This window comes from Myotis daubentonii, chromosome 1, assembly GCF_963259705.1.
Source record: "Myotis daubentonii chromosome 1, mMyoDau2.1, whole genome shotgun sequence".
NCBI lineage: Eukaryota > Metazoa > Chordata > Mammalia > Chiroptera > Vespertilionidae > Myotis > Myotis daubentonii.
This window is the reverse complement of record NC_081840.1, coordinates 158853641-158870005: the sequence shown is the minus strand read 5'-3', so window position 1 is coordinate 158870005 and position 16365 is coordinate 158853641. Positions and strand designations below refer to the sequence as shown.

The 16365-nt window shown below is 38.9% G+C and overlaps 2 long non-coding RNA genes across 2 annotated transcripts in view; one reads left to right on the top strand and one right to left on the bottom strand.

The window, feature by feature from the left end:
• Positions 1–6529, bottom strand: part of LOC132215546 (uncharacterized) — a 44922-nt gene extending 38393 nt beyond the window's left edge. The window contains exons 1-2 of the long non-coding RNA XR_009448541.1: positions 6407–6529; positions 6046–6111 (exon numbers count right to left, since the gene is read on the bottom strand). This is a non-coding gene — a long non-coding RNA (uncharacterized LOC132215546). The remainder of the gene's footprint in view (positions 1–6045; positions 6112–6406) is intronic.
• LOC132215540 (uncharacterized) overlaps positions 3897–16365 on the top strand; it is a 49286-nt gene continuing 36817 nt past the window's right edge. The window contains exon 1 of the long non-coding RNA XR_009448538.1: positions 3897–4004. This is a non-coding gene — a long non-coding RNA (uncharacterized LOC132215540). The remainder of the gene's footprint in view (positions 4005–16365) is intronic.

The window sequence follows — 16365 nt, the reverse complement described above, 5'->3', positions numbered from 1 at the left end:
TCAGGGGGTTGGAGTGCCTTCCCCTGTCACGAACAGAGCAGGGTGGATAGGGAGGTTGTGGCCCTGCCCCCTGTCACACACAGAGCCACAGGGCGATCAGGGGGTTTGGGCGCTGCCCCCTGTCATGCTGATCCCGGTGCCAGGAGGCCTCACGGCTCTGCTGATCCCAGTGCTGCGAGGCATATTACCCTTTTACTATATAGGGTAGAGGCCTGGTGCATGGGTGGGTGCTGGCTGATTTGCCCTGAAGGGTGTCCCAGATCAGGGTGGGGGTCCCCACTGGGGTGCCTGGGCAGCCTGGGTAAGGGGATGATGGCTGTTTGCAGCTAGTCACACACCCTTCAGGGTGGGGGTCCCCACTGGGGTGCCTGGCCAGTCTGGGTGAGGGGCTGAGGGCTGTTTTCAAGCTGGGGGTGACTAAAGCTCCCAACCGCTCCTTTCTTTCTTTCTTTCTTTTTTTTTATTCTGGGCCAGCTTTAGCTTTGAGGCTTGGCTCCAGCTCTTAGGCCTCCGCTGCTAAAAGTAGGTTTCTGGCCTTTTGCTTACAATGTTGCGATCCTGCTGGCTGAAGCCCGGCGGTGGACTAAAGCAGGTTTCTGGGGTTTTGTTTAGCTTCTATATTTATTACATAGTTGCTTAGAGTTGCAGCTCAGAGGCCTGCAGTGGCAGGCGGGGAACGTTGGAGTCCTCCGTCACTGAAGCAAGCAAACCTCCTGTTAGTTTCAAGCTGCCTGGCTTGCTGGCCGCCATCTTGGCTGGCAGTTAATTTGCATATCTCACTGATTAGCCAATGGAAAGGGTAGCAGTCGTACGCCAATTATCATGTTTCTCTTTTATTAGATAGGATACCTTTTCTCCCCAGTCCCTAACGTAGGGAGAACTGTTTACTTGTCATTTTATTATCCCATTGAACTAAATACAAGAGCAAATAATCTGATTCTACCTAAGAAACACTACCTAATAACAAATCTCTTCTTCCACCTCATGGCACCTTTCAGTCTATCTATATGAGAGAGAAATGGAAGACATAAATGACAATATAGTTTTACAGACCAGAGTTGGATTCCCAAATTGGCTTTTATCACATACCTCTAACCAAGTCACTCAAGATTTCTGAACCTCATTTCTTCATTTTATTAAATAACTGTGATAGTAATACCCCCAAATACTATGGCTGTAATATATGCATGTTGTTTCTCTAATACTTGCTGTATATTTTGTAGATCCACGATACGTAACTGCCTTCAAGGTGTTTATAGTATTAAGTTCTATATTGATGTTACATCCTCTGAATGTTTGATTAGGACTAAGACCAGAGAAGGCTATATAGCAGCTGTGCCCTGATGTGGTCGATAGATATAAGCACTATGACTAAGTACCTGCTTCTCTCATTGAGAACGATTTCATAGGTGAGCCGGAGCCTGACATAAATAGTTCTAGTCTATGATGAGAAGTAAAAGGTAGGCACTCCAAGTGCCTCTTCCTCTTTAAAAATATCTGGAGACTTCTCACTTCAAATGTGACTCTATGAACAAACCCAGAAAGTATGCAAATGTCTGGGTTATTATTCAGAGTCATACCAATCTATGTACATAGAGTGGACTGTGGGCAAAAGAATGAGTTATCCAAGAACATTTTGTACTGAAAGCTGAGTTAGAATGCTCTAGTCTCCTCTTCCTTTGGAGTTGACTGAACCAGTCACTGCTAAGCCTTAGCCGGTGAATTCTGTTAAATGTGCATTTGTGTCAATAGAGAACTTGGCGTGTAGTTTCTTAGACTCTGTTGTCTGAATCTGATTATAAAATACTTATAGGTAGGAACTATGCTTCCTTTATTCTATGGTTCCCTTCCTCGAACAGCCAAGAGCCGTTTGCTTGATTGCATCAAGAGTGGTAAGTGTCAATGTCCAGTGGCATCCTGATCCATTGATGGCTAGGAGTTCAACTTTTCTTAAAAATTACTTCTCAGAGGAAGTATTTTTAGGAGGAATCCCTTGTCCTTCGATATTAAATGAGCACTTAATCTGAGGATAGAGGATAATAAGTCAATGTCTCTCCCCTTAAGAAAACTCACAGTTTTTCATAGAATACTAGAGTCCTAGTGCACTAATTCATGCATGGGTGGGGTCCCTAGGCCTGGCTGGTGATCAGAGCCGATCAGGGCCGGCTGATTGGGGCCAGGCCTATTGGGGCCGGGCCATTAAGACCTGCCGGCCGGGGGGGGGGGGGCACAAATGGGAAGAGGGACTGTGGGAGGTTGGCTGCCAGCCCCAAGGAGGGAGCCAGGTCTTGGACACCCTGGGAAAGGGGCTGTGTCTGCTGCCACCCACCCCTGGTTCCCCATCCCAGCCCAGGTCCTTCAGGGTCCGGAGAGGAGGTGATGGTCATTGGGCCAGGCGCAAAAGGAATAGACACTGGACACCGATGCCGCCATTGGTGCCCCACCACCATGCAGTTCTCCACCACACACCCCCTCCTTCCCTTGCCACAGTGCTGCCACTATGGTGGGCGGGAGGCCCCCGGGGAAGGGAGAGGATGGGAGCGAGACAAACCCTTGTGCTGAGGGCTGACTTTCAATAGATCACAGCAAGGGAGCTGCTCTGCTATGTACGAAACCCTGACCCAGAAGCAAGTCGTCTATGAATGGTTTAGCACCAGGGGCCAATGGAGGCTGGCCGGGTGGAGGGACCATGGGCAGTTGGCCAGCTGTGGGGCGTTGGCTATGGGAGCACACTGACCACCAGGGGGTCTGCCCCTTGGTGGTCAGTGCGTGTCATAGCGACTCGTCGATCGATCATTCCAGTCATTCTGGCTGTTCCGGTCGTTCCAGCCATTCAATGGTAATGGTCACTTAGGCTTTAATATATATAGACTAGAATAATGTACCAATTTATGTCTCCAAGGAGAGAGTGGACTTCTCACACCCAACATTTGGACTCAGGTTGTAAATTTAAAGTGATTGTGTGTGTGTGTGTGTGTGTGTGTGTGTGTGTGTGTGTGTAGATAAGAGCTGGTGAGGGAAGAGTGAGCAGAGATTAGGATGAGATAAGGTGACAGGGGCAATTAATGAGTCAGCAGCTGGTGGCAGCAAGGACTTCAAGAACTGGATACAGAAGCAGAAACTTTTTTTAGGTTACACCTTTTATTGTCAAACCTTTTTTAAAAGAGCATAGATTTTCCTTACATATGTGGGACTTCTTTTCTTCTTATCTGTAAATAATCTTGGAACAGCAAATATTTAAGGGCCATCTCAAAATTTTTTCCAGGATCTAACTATGCCATGATTGGTCAGCTCCTTACAAACACTTATTTTATTAGTCATTTATTCTGTTTTACTTTCTTAGTCCTCTCCAGGTCAGTTCTAAAAGTACAGAGTATTCCTGAGGGCCATTTTGGCCATCTCAAGAAAAACTTCTCTACAGACTCTGCTCTGTGTACACTCACCATTCCTATAATGGAATGCCAGCAATGTTGCCCGAAGCAACCTGACACATGCAACAATATGTGTATTCATTGGAATATTAAACAGTGAAACAGTTCTACAGCCCAGGCTTTGTGATCTGTTGATCATGAGCCCTTATTCTAGCTTCTTCCTCATCACACATCACCCTCTACTCCCAGAAAATACATTTTATTGCACATTTTGTGGCAAGATTTATGACAATTATCACCCGAATCCATAATTAGCAAGTGGTAACAGATAGGCAGATAGATCCACTTATAGTGACATCTCTGACAGATTGACACCTCCCCCTTTAAAAATACCTGCAAGATTTCTCATTTCAAATGTGACCGTGCTCAAACACAGTGTTGGCAAGCCTCGTCTCGTGTTCCTGGAGGGGGAGGGGGCTATAAAAGCAACATGTTCTCACAGGCATGGCAGAGCCCATGCATAAACCATTTGGCTTTGCAATTAAAAACAGGTTTGGCTTCCCTCAGCATCAGTAAGACAACGTCAAAGCAACATTCATCCCGAAAATTTTCCCCTGTGAATTCAAATGAACTGTGAGTCTTGGATTTCTCTTTGTTTGCATGTGCATGCCTTGAGAGAGAATTTTTGGAAGGGAGTTGTGTGTTTCTTTCTGGGGTAATGCCTTGATATGTATGTATTGAATCACTGCTACCAGATTGGTCTCAGTGACACTTTCCATTCTGTGTTCCTTGAATACGTGGTTACTACTTTGAATTCATTCGGTCAGGCTTATTACTTCACGTGAGTTAACTAAGTCCGACCCTCTTGCCCCAGGATATGATCACTCACTCTAAAGATTTTCCTGAGCAATTGACTCTCACAACTGGACCTGAGTTTCAAAGATACTGAAAAATATAAATATATTTACTCCTGGAATGTGTGGTAAACTTGACTACAAGGATAGCTAATTGCATCTTTATTGTTGTCATTCTTGAATGATGTCATATATTAGGAGAAATCATTATTTTACAGCTAAAATCCTTTCCCACACTGTGTAATGAAGAGTTTTAAAAGATAAAATGAAAGCCAATCCTAGTTCCAGTGAAATTGTCAATTTTGCATAAGATTGTTTGCTTCTATTTTCCTTTCACCCATTCAATTGCACAGAAAAAATATTGAGTGTTTACTGTGAAGCAATAAGTTTGAACATTCTGCCACAATCAAAATTGCAAAATAGTGAGACCTAAGTCATGAGTCAAAACCTGTCAGATCCCAGACCATTCTGCCTATGACAAGGTTTTTGCAATAGGATAGGTCACCTGCATGCAGGCCCCCCTATTGGTGTACAAGGAAAGTCCAATAAAAAGATAATGTATTAGGACTGTCAATTTTTCAATAATAATGGTGATGACCAACAGTTTTTAAAACAGAAACAACAATACCAAAAAATAATTGATCTCAGTGCAATACACTTGATCTAAAAGTTATCATGGAATGATTCTGCCCCTATGTAGTCTATAAAAGTTTCAACAAACTTGACTTAAGAAATTTTAGTTTAGTCTTCGTTTTTTTAGATGTAATCATCTATGTCACACAATCACCTCAAAAGTTGTCCAATATAATAATTACTGAAATAGATTTACTTTTTATTGTATCCTTTTGAAATCCATGATTTGAAATAAATTTAAGCATTTTAATAATGTGTGAAACAAAAATATTTTCAGTACAAAGTAAATAAAAATATACTAATATACATGGTAGTATGTACAGTTGTACTGAAATATTTTTTTTAAATTTTAAACCTATTATATCATATATTTACATTATATAAAAGTATAGGCACATACACATAATTTTGTGTGTCTCAGAAATATGTTTTGCTTGCTTTTCATCCGTGGACTCAGTGAAAAGGAAAAAAGAAAATATATTTTTCTAAATATAAATTTTTATTTTTGCTTTAATAAAAGAAGTAAATTTTCTAAATTAAGATGGCACTATAAATGCATATTTTCTATTTTCATCAATTCCTTATATTGGAGAATTTTTTTATTCACTTAGGCTGACATTTGCTAGATTAGATGTTTTATTACTTTACATATAAAATTTAAAGCATAAGAAGCAACTTTAAATTCAGTCCAACAAAGGCAGAAATAAATTCAACTTTTAATGTCACAAAAATCACACTACAATTTCATTAAAATAATAATAAACATAAAAATAAAGTAGAAATATAACTGTATAAAAATAAAAATAATTTAACAAATCTCTTTGTGACTTGAGCTTTCCCTTCCATTTTTTAAAATATTGTTTCCTATTGAAAATATTTTTTAATGAGCAAGGAATTGCTACCAATTAATTTAAATGTTGATTGGAGGGGAGGCGATTGTATGCTTTTATAAGCTTATAAATTTTACTAGCAAAGCTACATTATATGCATATGTTCTTTATTAATTTGGTATTAATAGCTTCATTTCCTCACAGTTATGTATCTGAAGTCTGGTAAAAGAGAAGAAAGAACAGAGGGGATTATTAGGTCTTTAAATGTAAGTTTTCAAATGCCCAATAAACTGACATGAATACGTGATTGGAGAAGGTTTTGAGATAGAGAAGGGGTAAATAATGAAATATTCTAACCTCATTTGGAATTGTGATTGTTAGTTTCTGTGAGAGCTCCAAGAGGCCGAATGGAAAGAACTGCTTCTAGGAGTGGGGTGAAGAATCAGAAAGTTATTAATAAAATGTCTTAGATCTTAATCATAAGCTTACATTTCAGTCCATTAAATACCCTCCGTGCAAAGAAAAAATGTACACGAGTCATTATATCATTATACTAATTTGTCATATGTCTGAACAGACAACTCCCATTGCTGAGTTTATTCCCAACAACTAGAACTACGCAGTAGTTGTTTTAGAAGATTGTCGTGGTTGTTTAGTTTTGTTTTTAAGCTATGCCTTCATTTTTGCTCAGCTGGAGAAGTTGCCTTCCCAAACTTACCGTAAATCATATTTATGAGGAAGCTGTCTTTACGGAGACAATGAAACTAAAGCACCTGCGCGTTGGAACCACATCACTTACACAGCTTACATAATGCCGAACGGGAACAAGCAGGCAAGTCCTCTCTTTCTCCATGTGGTTTAGAGCCTGTTTGTATTTTGGGTCACACATGTCCTGTAAAAACATGGCTGAAAACACAGACTTACCACACAGGTGTGCCTTGGAAGTCGCTAGTAAAAATGATTTTAAAACTTTCCGAAACCGCCAAGCTCTGAGGAAATGCTTATTAAAGACTAATAAAATTGCAAAAATTGAGGGAAAAACATCCAGTCAACCTTTTTGTGTGTGCTTTAAGGAAGTTGGTTTAGTCTCTGTCCACGTGGGCTAGGCTGTGGTGAACTCGGGCAAGAAAAACAAGCTTGGCCATTGTTTCACAACAGAGTGCCAAGGAGAGTGAAGAACAGCAGTTCAATATTCACGGGGTCGCCCGTGTAGGCAGAGTCATTTCCACCCTCTGCCATCATAATTCTAAATTTTCACAAGTGATTAAAACTTTTGCAAACTAATCTCCCAGATCGTGTCCATGAGCTCAATGATAAACTGAGTCTGAACGCAATCAGATGACATTGAAAATGTCCTGTGAAACTGTTTCTGCCAGGTACGTGGACCATGAGGCGGTGACTGAGTGAACTCAGTCATTTTAGCCCCAAGTCTGAGATTGTTTCATCTTCAGTAACTTTAAGGAGAATCAGGGGTACATGTTCTTAGAGATCCTGATACAGTCAGTCATTGGAAATCCCGCTAGGAAGTTACGGTTTTGCAGATGCCAAAAGGAAAAAAAAAATTTCCCCCAATTTTATAACATAGGTAGAATGTTTAACTTTTTAACTTAAAAATTACTTAAGCTAACTCAGTCAGCTCAATTCTGCACAAACACCTTATTTCTGAGCATATACTGACTTTAGTGTTCATTCAGTGCAGTTTTCAAACCTGTGTAAGCCTAAGAATCTCATAGGATGAGATTGTTAAAAATACACACACCTGAGCACAGTCGTACAGTTAAGGAATCAAAATCTCTAATGGAGAGTCCTGAATACATGCAGTTTTTTAAAGCATCCCGGGTACTGCTTATGATCAAGCAAATTTGGGGAATCCAACTTAATTGGAATGGACTTGATGTTGAAAAAAAAATACCAAAATGCCCAAGAATTGTAGAGAGAGTTCTTTATTATATTCCCCTAAGAAGCGCAAGGATGTATTTTGTTAGAGACTTCCTGAGGTCTGGTGTATAGATTTAGAGATAGCACAATAATCGGTAGCTGGTGTCTAGCCTGAACATACACAAACACACAAATGTAAACATTCTTAAACACTGTCGCTAAAACTTTAGGGAAGGAACAGCATGCAAACTGTAACAAACGAATCTCAAATATAACAGTAAAAAATTGTTAAATAAATGAAATAAAAATTATTCAATCATATAAGGATATCTTCCAGTAATTATCCAGTAGCTACTTGGTATTTCATTAAAATCTACCTGGTGCCATGAATTTAATCTGTCATCTAGATGTGAGCCTAAGGAACATGTATATGTATACAGATAGTCCTGTAGACACCCAAGATATTCTAAAGATAAACGATGCTCTGAGCAAGATGGGATAGTATAGTCATAAAATACAGTGCTTTATTTTCTGGACTATTACTTCTGTATTGGAAATAATATACTTATAAAGCCAAAAAAATTTCAATAAATATAGCATAAGAAAATGGTTTTTGTTTCACATTTTGATTAAGAAAACTGTACCCAACTATAGCACACACCACAATGATGAATAATTCTAATTTTTTTCTGTATAAAATGCAAAATTATCCAGGTTGCCTATGCACTAGTCTACATAACAAACAAGGGAATAAAAAAGGATGGGTCACACAAACTTTAGGTTATACAAGCTCTTCTAACATAATACCTCTTATAGGTCAAATGGCCCTTTCCACTCCCTACATCCACCAAATACACACAAAGTTTACCTACTGGGGTGTAGATGAACAAGCTTTCACCTCATAATGCAGTTAATATTCTAGGTATTTTTCCAGAGAATTAGAGAATTCTTTTGAATAAATTGCTACCACCACTAGCAATAATACTGTTTTGATGCATAAAAAAACGTTAATATTCAATAAACCAATAACTTCATATCACCCTGGTACAAAGAAACTGAGGTACTCACAGGAGCTGGAAGAGACTCATATCAGATCCGTGAGGCTGGACACTGTCCCAGAAAAAAACAAGACCCAGTGGCAATCAGGGAGACAATAGTAATTACTGTAATTATTAGTTTTATCTGTAAATCCAGTTAAATAATTGTCACCTCCATAAAATTTCACAAAGAAAAAAAAAACCCTAATGAATAATTTAATGCAAAAGTAGCCGAATGAAATTCCCACCTCCAGAAATTTTAGTGACTTTGACTGCAGTGGCAATCTGCACAGATCATTGCTTGCCCTTTCACTTCGCTTAAATGCCTCTAGGGAATCCTAATAGCTATATGATATGTTTGCTTTGGAATCAGATACCTGGAATGGTTAGCAGATGACCTGAACACTCAGTGATAAATTCAGCCTTGTCTGTTTGCTTATTTGTTACCTGTATGTTGTGATTGAACATTCCCACTAAAAGATTGGCTTTCAAATTAAAAAGCGAGAGTCTGGAAAATTGTTCAGATGATATTCATAGGTTGAAGTCAGTGATAGTACTTTAATTCTATTTCCAAGTAGAGATTAAAAGGGGATGTAGCTGCCTCTCCACTTTTTTTTTTCTTTTCTATAGACAGAGACAACACTTTGAGACCTTCATCGAGCCTCATTTGTTGTGAAAATAAGGTTTAACCCTCAAGTTCTGTCTGCCTCTTTTTCACTTCCCTGGATTTGGCTGCAGGAAAGTGGGGAGGAGATCAGATAGCAACCCAAAGAGCTTATTCTTCATCCATTCTCATGTCCTTATTCCCCACCCCTACCAAGCCACCAGTATAAGCAAGGCAAAGTTGTAAATCCATTGAGAATTTATAGACAAGAAAGTAATTTCTCATGGACTCCTGAGGGAAACAAACTTGGAATTGCTCCAATTGTGATTAGTTCTGTGTATGGGAACATTGCATGTCTAAGACAGGGGAGCTGGCATCTTGCTCCCCTTTAGTGGACAACAGAAAAGTCCAGTAAATGCCAACCACACAGCCCCTGGAAAGTAGACACCTGTCCCACTGTTGTTGTACCAAGACACATGGAAAAGAGGATCTGCCTATCTACTATCACTCAGACATCAACTACCTATTGAGAACCTATTATTGTAAATAGGAGACTAGCACATGGATAAAATCAGTAAAAGATATGGTCTGGCCTTCAAGGAGTTTATAATCTCTGTGAGTAGACAGGGTTTAAACTCGGAATGTCTTTGCCAAAAAAAAAGGGGATCCCATGAAAGGTATACAACTTAAGTATAACTATAGCAATAAGTACATCCTTCAGGATTTCTGAGAAAAATAAGATCACAGGCTCTTAAGATGACTGGGAAAGAAATAAATTATGGATTGTGAACAGTTGAAGGTAGGACAATAATTATTTCTGATATTAAGAATTTACCCTGACATTTCATTGTTCCTGACTCTCCCTAATTCATTTAAAATACTCTCTAACCAATGCAAAGCTGTGAGGTGAACCCATCATCAGAGAGGAAGTGGCAATAAAAACACACGTTAAGTGGTATTTTTCTTATTATTAGGTTTTTAATTTGTTTTATTCCTTTCCTGTGAAAATGTTCGGGGTTGAATTTGCTGACATCTATCCTGAGGAGAAGACAGGGGTGTTTAAGAAATCCCTGAGCACTGAATAATCATGCTCTGTTTTCCTTTGTCTACCATTCCAGTATTACAGTAATGGTGGTTGCAACAAGTCAGTACAGATTCACAAAAACAAAGTTCATGAAGAAGTGAAGACTACAGTCAACTTGTCATTTTTTTAAAGTTCCTTTGTTATGTCTAGCTGTTTTAGCCCAAACTTTCTCCGCAATTCTATACTTGTTACTAGCATTGATTTAATGTGTTCAGACAATTTACCCACCGTACATTTTTTTTTACAATTCAGCGCTGACAGGAATGTCTCTTTAACTCTGTGGCAGATAGAAACAAACCTACACTTTTGCAACGGCCTATAATACATAGGTTACCAAGGTTGTTTCAATGGCTATCACAAATGTAGAAACGCTGACTTTCAACAAGAAAAAAAAATGGTGGAGGGAGCAGGAGTGGGGAAGGGAGGGAAGACCGGAGGAAAGAAAGGGAAGGGGGTGAAAGTAATAGAGGGAAAAAAACAGTGAGCATATATTGTTTTAGAGAGCTGTCTTAGCTTGTTACACAGATATTTCTCTTGACTGAAATAATAGTGCAATAAAGTTATAACATCAGTTACTTAAAAACAAGCCTCCCACCCACACAACATTGCCATTCAAATGTCTTGCTCGTTTTTCTTGCTACATTACTATGACCAGTCTCTTAGTCAAGTCTCAGTTTGACTGACTTATTGTCATAGGCTATTAGTCAAGTTTTATTCCATTTAACAAAAGCAATGAAATGGCCCTGAACACTCCTATTGCTTCCAATACTCTCAGAAGCTCAACCAGATAATCTAGCTAATGAGATGTGTCTGAGGTTGAGGGGCCCCATAGGACCACACACTCTCTGTGGTCCTTCACATAATGAAGATGCTGCATGGACTATGTTCGCGAGGGAGCATTCAGTTCTTTGAGACGTGTTTTAATTTTTTTCCCTTCACATTTACATTTGAAGAAGGGACATGCCAGTAACTTGTAAGGAAATGAAGAACCAAAATTGTGACTAACATAAAAAAATAATAATAATAACTGACATTATCATGTTGCTAAAACATTTCAAGCACAGTTCTGGGTGTTGCCCAGATCACCTCATCCAATCCTCAGCACAATTCAATGAGGTGGGTGCTGTGATCAACCCATTTTGTAGACCAGAAAATTAGAGAACAACAAAGTTAAATGACTTGCCCAGGGTCTCACAGCAGATAAGTGGCATAGTCCGAATTCAAATCCAGGCAGCTTGACTCCAAATATACCCTCTTAACTTCTGCTGTTCCACTGTAAAGAGTGTAGGAACATTGCTTAGCAAAGTTGTATTGCAGTTAGAACATTTGTAAATTCTGATCCAGGCAAAAATTCTAAACATAAAAGAGTCATATAAAAAATCATAAATAAGTTGAGAAGTGATTTCCTAGATCCATGATATTCTGAGAATCTAAACCCATTCAAATTTTTTTACATCTAAAACCTCCTATGAAAAAATATCCAATAAGCATGGAGTCTCAGTTTCCTCATCCATATAATGTAACTAACAACCTCCTGCCTTCTAGTGTTGTTGGAAGGAATAAAATAATATGCAAAGCCCCTGGCATAGAGGCCAATACACAATTGATGATCAATAAGCAGTAGCTACAACCTGTTGACAAAAAAAGAAAAAAGAAAAAAAGAAGAGGTAGCTACTATTTATATCTATTATTGGATTTTCCCCTTCCTCCTCACTATCAGATCTATCTTGCACTTACATGTCCACTGTCACTTCAGAAAGCAAATGAATGTTCCCACTCAACCAGTCAAAACACACCGCAATGCTAGGAAACAGTATCTTGGACAGAACTTCAATTGGGAAATAGGGAATACATAAGCTAGAACTCCCTGGACTTAACAATCAGCTTTGAAAGGAAGTACTTCCATAAGATGGTGAAAGTTGTTTCAGAAAGATCTGTTAGAGCGATACAGAGATGGAAACTCAGATAGGCATGCTGACTGAAAGAAGAAAGTTACAGCTGTGTAATTGTAATTAGATAAGGTGCATCCAAATACATTTATGATTCAGAAACTTAACTCCACGTGTCTGGGAACGATCAGGGCCTGTTTCTACTTCATATTCTCCTCAGTCTGATTGTCTCTGCCTCTCTTCCCTTCAGAGCAGGCAGTCCAAACATGCGAAGGAGTATGGCTCCAGATTTCATAGAAAGAGTTGGGGTGGGGCCAACTGCATGTTTGCAGGTCTTTGTCCCCTTGCTCCGGCCATGGCTTTCCCACTCTGCGCTGAAACACAGTGCGAGTCCTGCTTTTGGTGGTCACAGAGGCCACTGGCTTCAGGAGCAATCCAAGGAGGTGTTTCTCATACTGTGACATGTGAAGATAATTACAGTGCAAATGGTAGAAGGTTACACCTAGCCTAACTCATACATCCTAATTTCCGGCTACCACTACTATGTCCCACACTGAGTGAAAGAAGTCTCACTGAAGTAGTTGTAATCATTGGTTTAATAAGAAGGGCCTACACATGCAGCTGTGTCTTTGTCTTTATTTGTGTATTTCTGTCTCCATACATGCATGTGTCTACATATGTGTGTCCATCTCCGTATGTGTCTGGGTGTGTCTGTCTATATATGTATATGTATGCGCATTTCTGAGTATCTCTTTGTAAGTGGTGCCTGAATGTGTTTGTGTATATCTATACAATGTGGTTCAGTTTTTGTCTGTATGCTTGTGTGCTTGTATGCATGTGCATCTCCACGCGTGTTTGTATGAGCATGCCTGTCTATGGGGGCTGTGAGAATAAATGCAAATTCATTCAAAAGGACGCTATTCCTGTTTAAGGACCAGCCCCTAATGTACTGTTGAACTGAGTATGAATATAAACGTGGCCTGGGCAAGGCAGAAAGGAGGGGAAAGAAGAAAAAAGGGAAAGGAGGATGGATGAGAATTGAAATGGCCAAGGACCTGTTCTCTGACACCTCTGTGGCTCGGCCTGCTCTTTGCTACTCTCAGTCACATTTAATTGACAACTTTCTTGCACTTATGAAGTGATGATGAGAGCATACCACTAGGTCCATAGGAGTTACCACTTAAAACAGTCCTTGAGGGAGACAGAAAGAAATCTTTCCATCTCCCTCCTATGATGCATAATATATGTCAGCCCATAAGCCCAAAAGGAGGAATGTATGCATTAATTTACTAGGTTCTTACTACAGGTTTCACTGACTTCTTTTCAAAACTGCTATTATTTCTTTTGCCAAGCTAGCATTTTCTAACATAAACATATATATTTGAGATCCAAAATATCAAGCACATGAATCTGGTATACATTCTAAACTTGACCAAAGAAACGTTCTACTGGAAATCTTTTCAAAATTATAACACTATTAATGAAGGTTAAATAAATATGCATGAAACTATTGCAAAATATTGATTTGATAAAGTAATAAAACCTTGCAAAGTTGGTAACTTAAATGTAATTTTCATCAAGAGCAACGATTTTTCTATGCAGTAGATACCTTCTGAACTATTAATAAAAACTACTGGAGAAATGTGAATGGTGGTTAACTGCCAGTCACTTTTAAAAATAAGCATAACTTGGCACCGTAAGCCTGAAGATACTTAGGACAACTGCTGGTAATCTCAGAAAAGGCAGACATTCTGAACACTACCTTTACTTTTTAAAATTGGATAAGAAGAAATAAGGTCTTGAGAAACCTCCTATCACAAAGTTTTGGGAAAGATTGGAATGGCTTAAATAGCTATTTATTAACTTTGGGCTAAAAATCTCTTCTTAAAAATATTTGAACTTTCTCGCTTAATGAAAACTTTTACAGGCTGAGTTTGGTCCCCCATTATGAAACTAACTAGTGGCCTGGTGCATGGATCTGTGGACATTGAAAGGAAATTTATTAGAAGAAATATTTTAATATCACTATTCACCCTTTCTCTACAATAGAAGTGTTAGAGATGAAAGAAAATTAACAAAATGTATATGAAAATAATATATAAATTGATTAATAAATAAACAATAACAGCATGATATAACAACAACAAAGACATTGTATAAAAACAACAAAAACATGATATAAAAGCAACATTGATAAAAAAACAATGGCTGATAAATTGATTAAACTTATTCTAATATCTCCCTGTATACCACATTAAGAGTAAAAACACTTTCAGAGTGCTTGACTAACTTTCCTTGCAATGAAGTATTTACAACTTTAACATTAACTTCACATGATCTTCGAACTCGAGAGAAAGCAATGTATAACAGATCTTGTCTGAAAATGGGTGTAGGTAGGAATATTCCTACTTTGTCTAGAGTTTGTCTTTGTGATTTATGAATAGTCATAGCAAATGCTGGCATCACGGGAAACTGTCTTCAAATTAATTTAAATGGGAGGCCAGTGTCAGACAGGGATAAATATCGTACATGCACGAGTCAATGTTTATTTTTAAATTGCCAGTGCACATCATATGTACCGGCAGGTTGGTCGGTCGGACGGTTGGATGGCAGTCAGTCATTTAGCCATTTTATATATATAGATACTCAAGATGGTTTCTCCAGATATATTTTTCTAAAATATTTACTGATTACTACCCTCAGAATAATTCTGCATAAGAGTCCAAGTCCCCATCCCAGCCCAACACATATTAAAAATTATTATAAGGTGATGTGAAATATAACTTCCGAAAAGTTTATAAGCCAGAATGAATGTGTGTGTGTGTGTGTGTGTGTGTGTGTGTGTGTGTGTGTGTAGTAATTACACAGGACTTAGGCATCAGGGCACAATTTACAGTGCCTTGGGCTGGTAATCAGAAGACCTGAATTCTAATCTCTGCCCTTCACTGCTTTCCTGATTGACCTCAGGCAAGTCACTTCAAGTCGCCCCATGGTGGTTACAAGGGCCCCTCTTGGCCAAGTTGTGTTGATTTGAATCCTTTCTCAACCACTTAATAGCTGTGTAACTTTGGGCAAGTTACTCAACCTCTTGTGCTTCTGCATTCTTATCTGTTATAGAAGGATAATAATAGTTTCTGGTTCATAGGGCTGTGGCAAAGGGCAAATGAGATAGTAGTAAGTGTAAAATATTGTTCGGACCATCAAAAATCCTCAACAAATACTAGCTAGCCACTGTTAGTAGTTCTGAGTCACAGTTTCCTCTTGAGAAAGGGTCAGAGTAGGTGACCTCATTAATCCTTTCTACCTTTAGGAAAAGCATCATATGGACACAGCCAATAACCAGATCTCCCAAAGTCTCTGTGGCCGCAAGGAGCCCTCCTCAGTTCTTATTCACCAAAGCTCATTCCCATGCTGCTTGCGGGCCTTCCGGCTTTACTGATTCCTATTTTCCATGCAACTCTCCATACCTTGTTTATCCTATTTCTCAGACTACAGAAAATTACATGCTCAAGTTAGGAAGGAGAAAAAATGTTGAAAGAAAATCACTTTGTAAGCAAGAGTGATTGCAAAGCGTCGAACATTAAGAAATTAAATAAACCTGGTTGGTGTGGCTCAGTGGTTGAGCATTGACCTATGAATCAGGAGGTTACAGTTCCATTCCTGGTCAGGACACATGTCTGGATTGCAGGCTCGATCTTTAGTAAGGAGCATGCAGGAGGCAGCCGATCAATGATTCTCTCTCATCATTGATGTTTCTTTCTCTCTCTCTCTCTTTCCCTTTCTTTCTCTGAAAGCAATAAAAGCATATGTAAAAAAAGTGAGGAAACTTAAAATTTTTTAAAAGGAGAGTAAATAATTCTGAACACAGAACGCACTCTGTGTACACCACCATGATGCCATGTTATTAAAAATCTTTGAATTACATTTAGTACACTGCTCAAAGCAGTTTCTAATTCTAGAACTATTTCTATCAAAAATTATTAGCATGGTATAGTCTGGAGGATTATCAGTTTTCTGGTAAGTTTTTATGCTCAAAATGTCACTGGTTATTGCTTAACTTTGTGGCCTGCTTCTATCTCTCCTGACTTGGCATCACTAGCACCATACTGAGTGTGGGAGGGTATCCAGAACATTTTTTTTATCTCCCAAAGGAAAGGTGGACACAGAGTGAGTATTGGGCCAGGT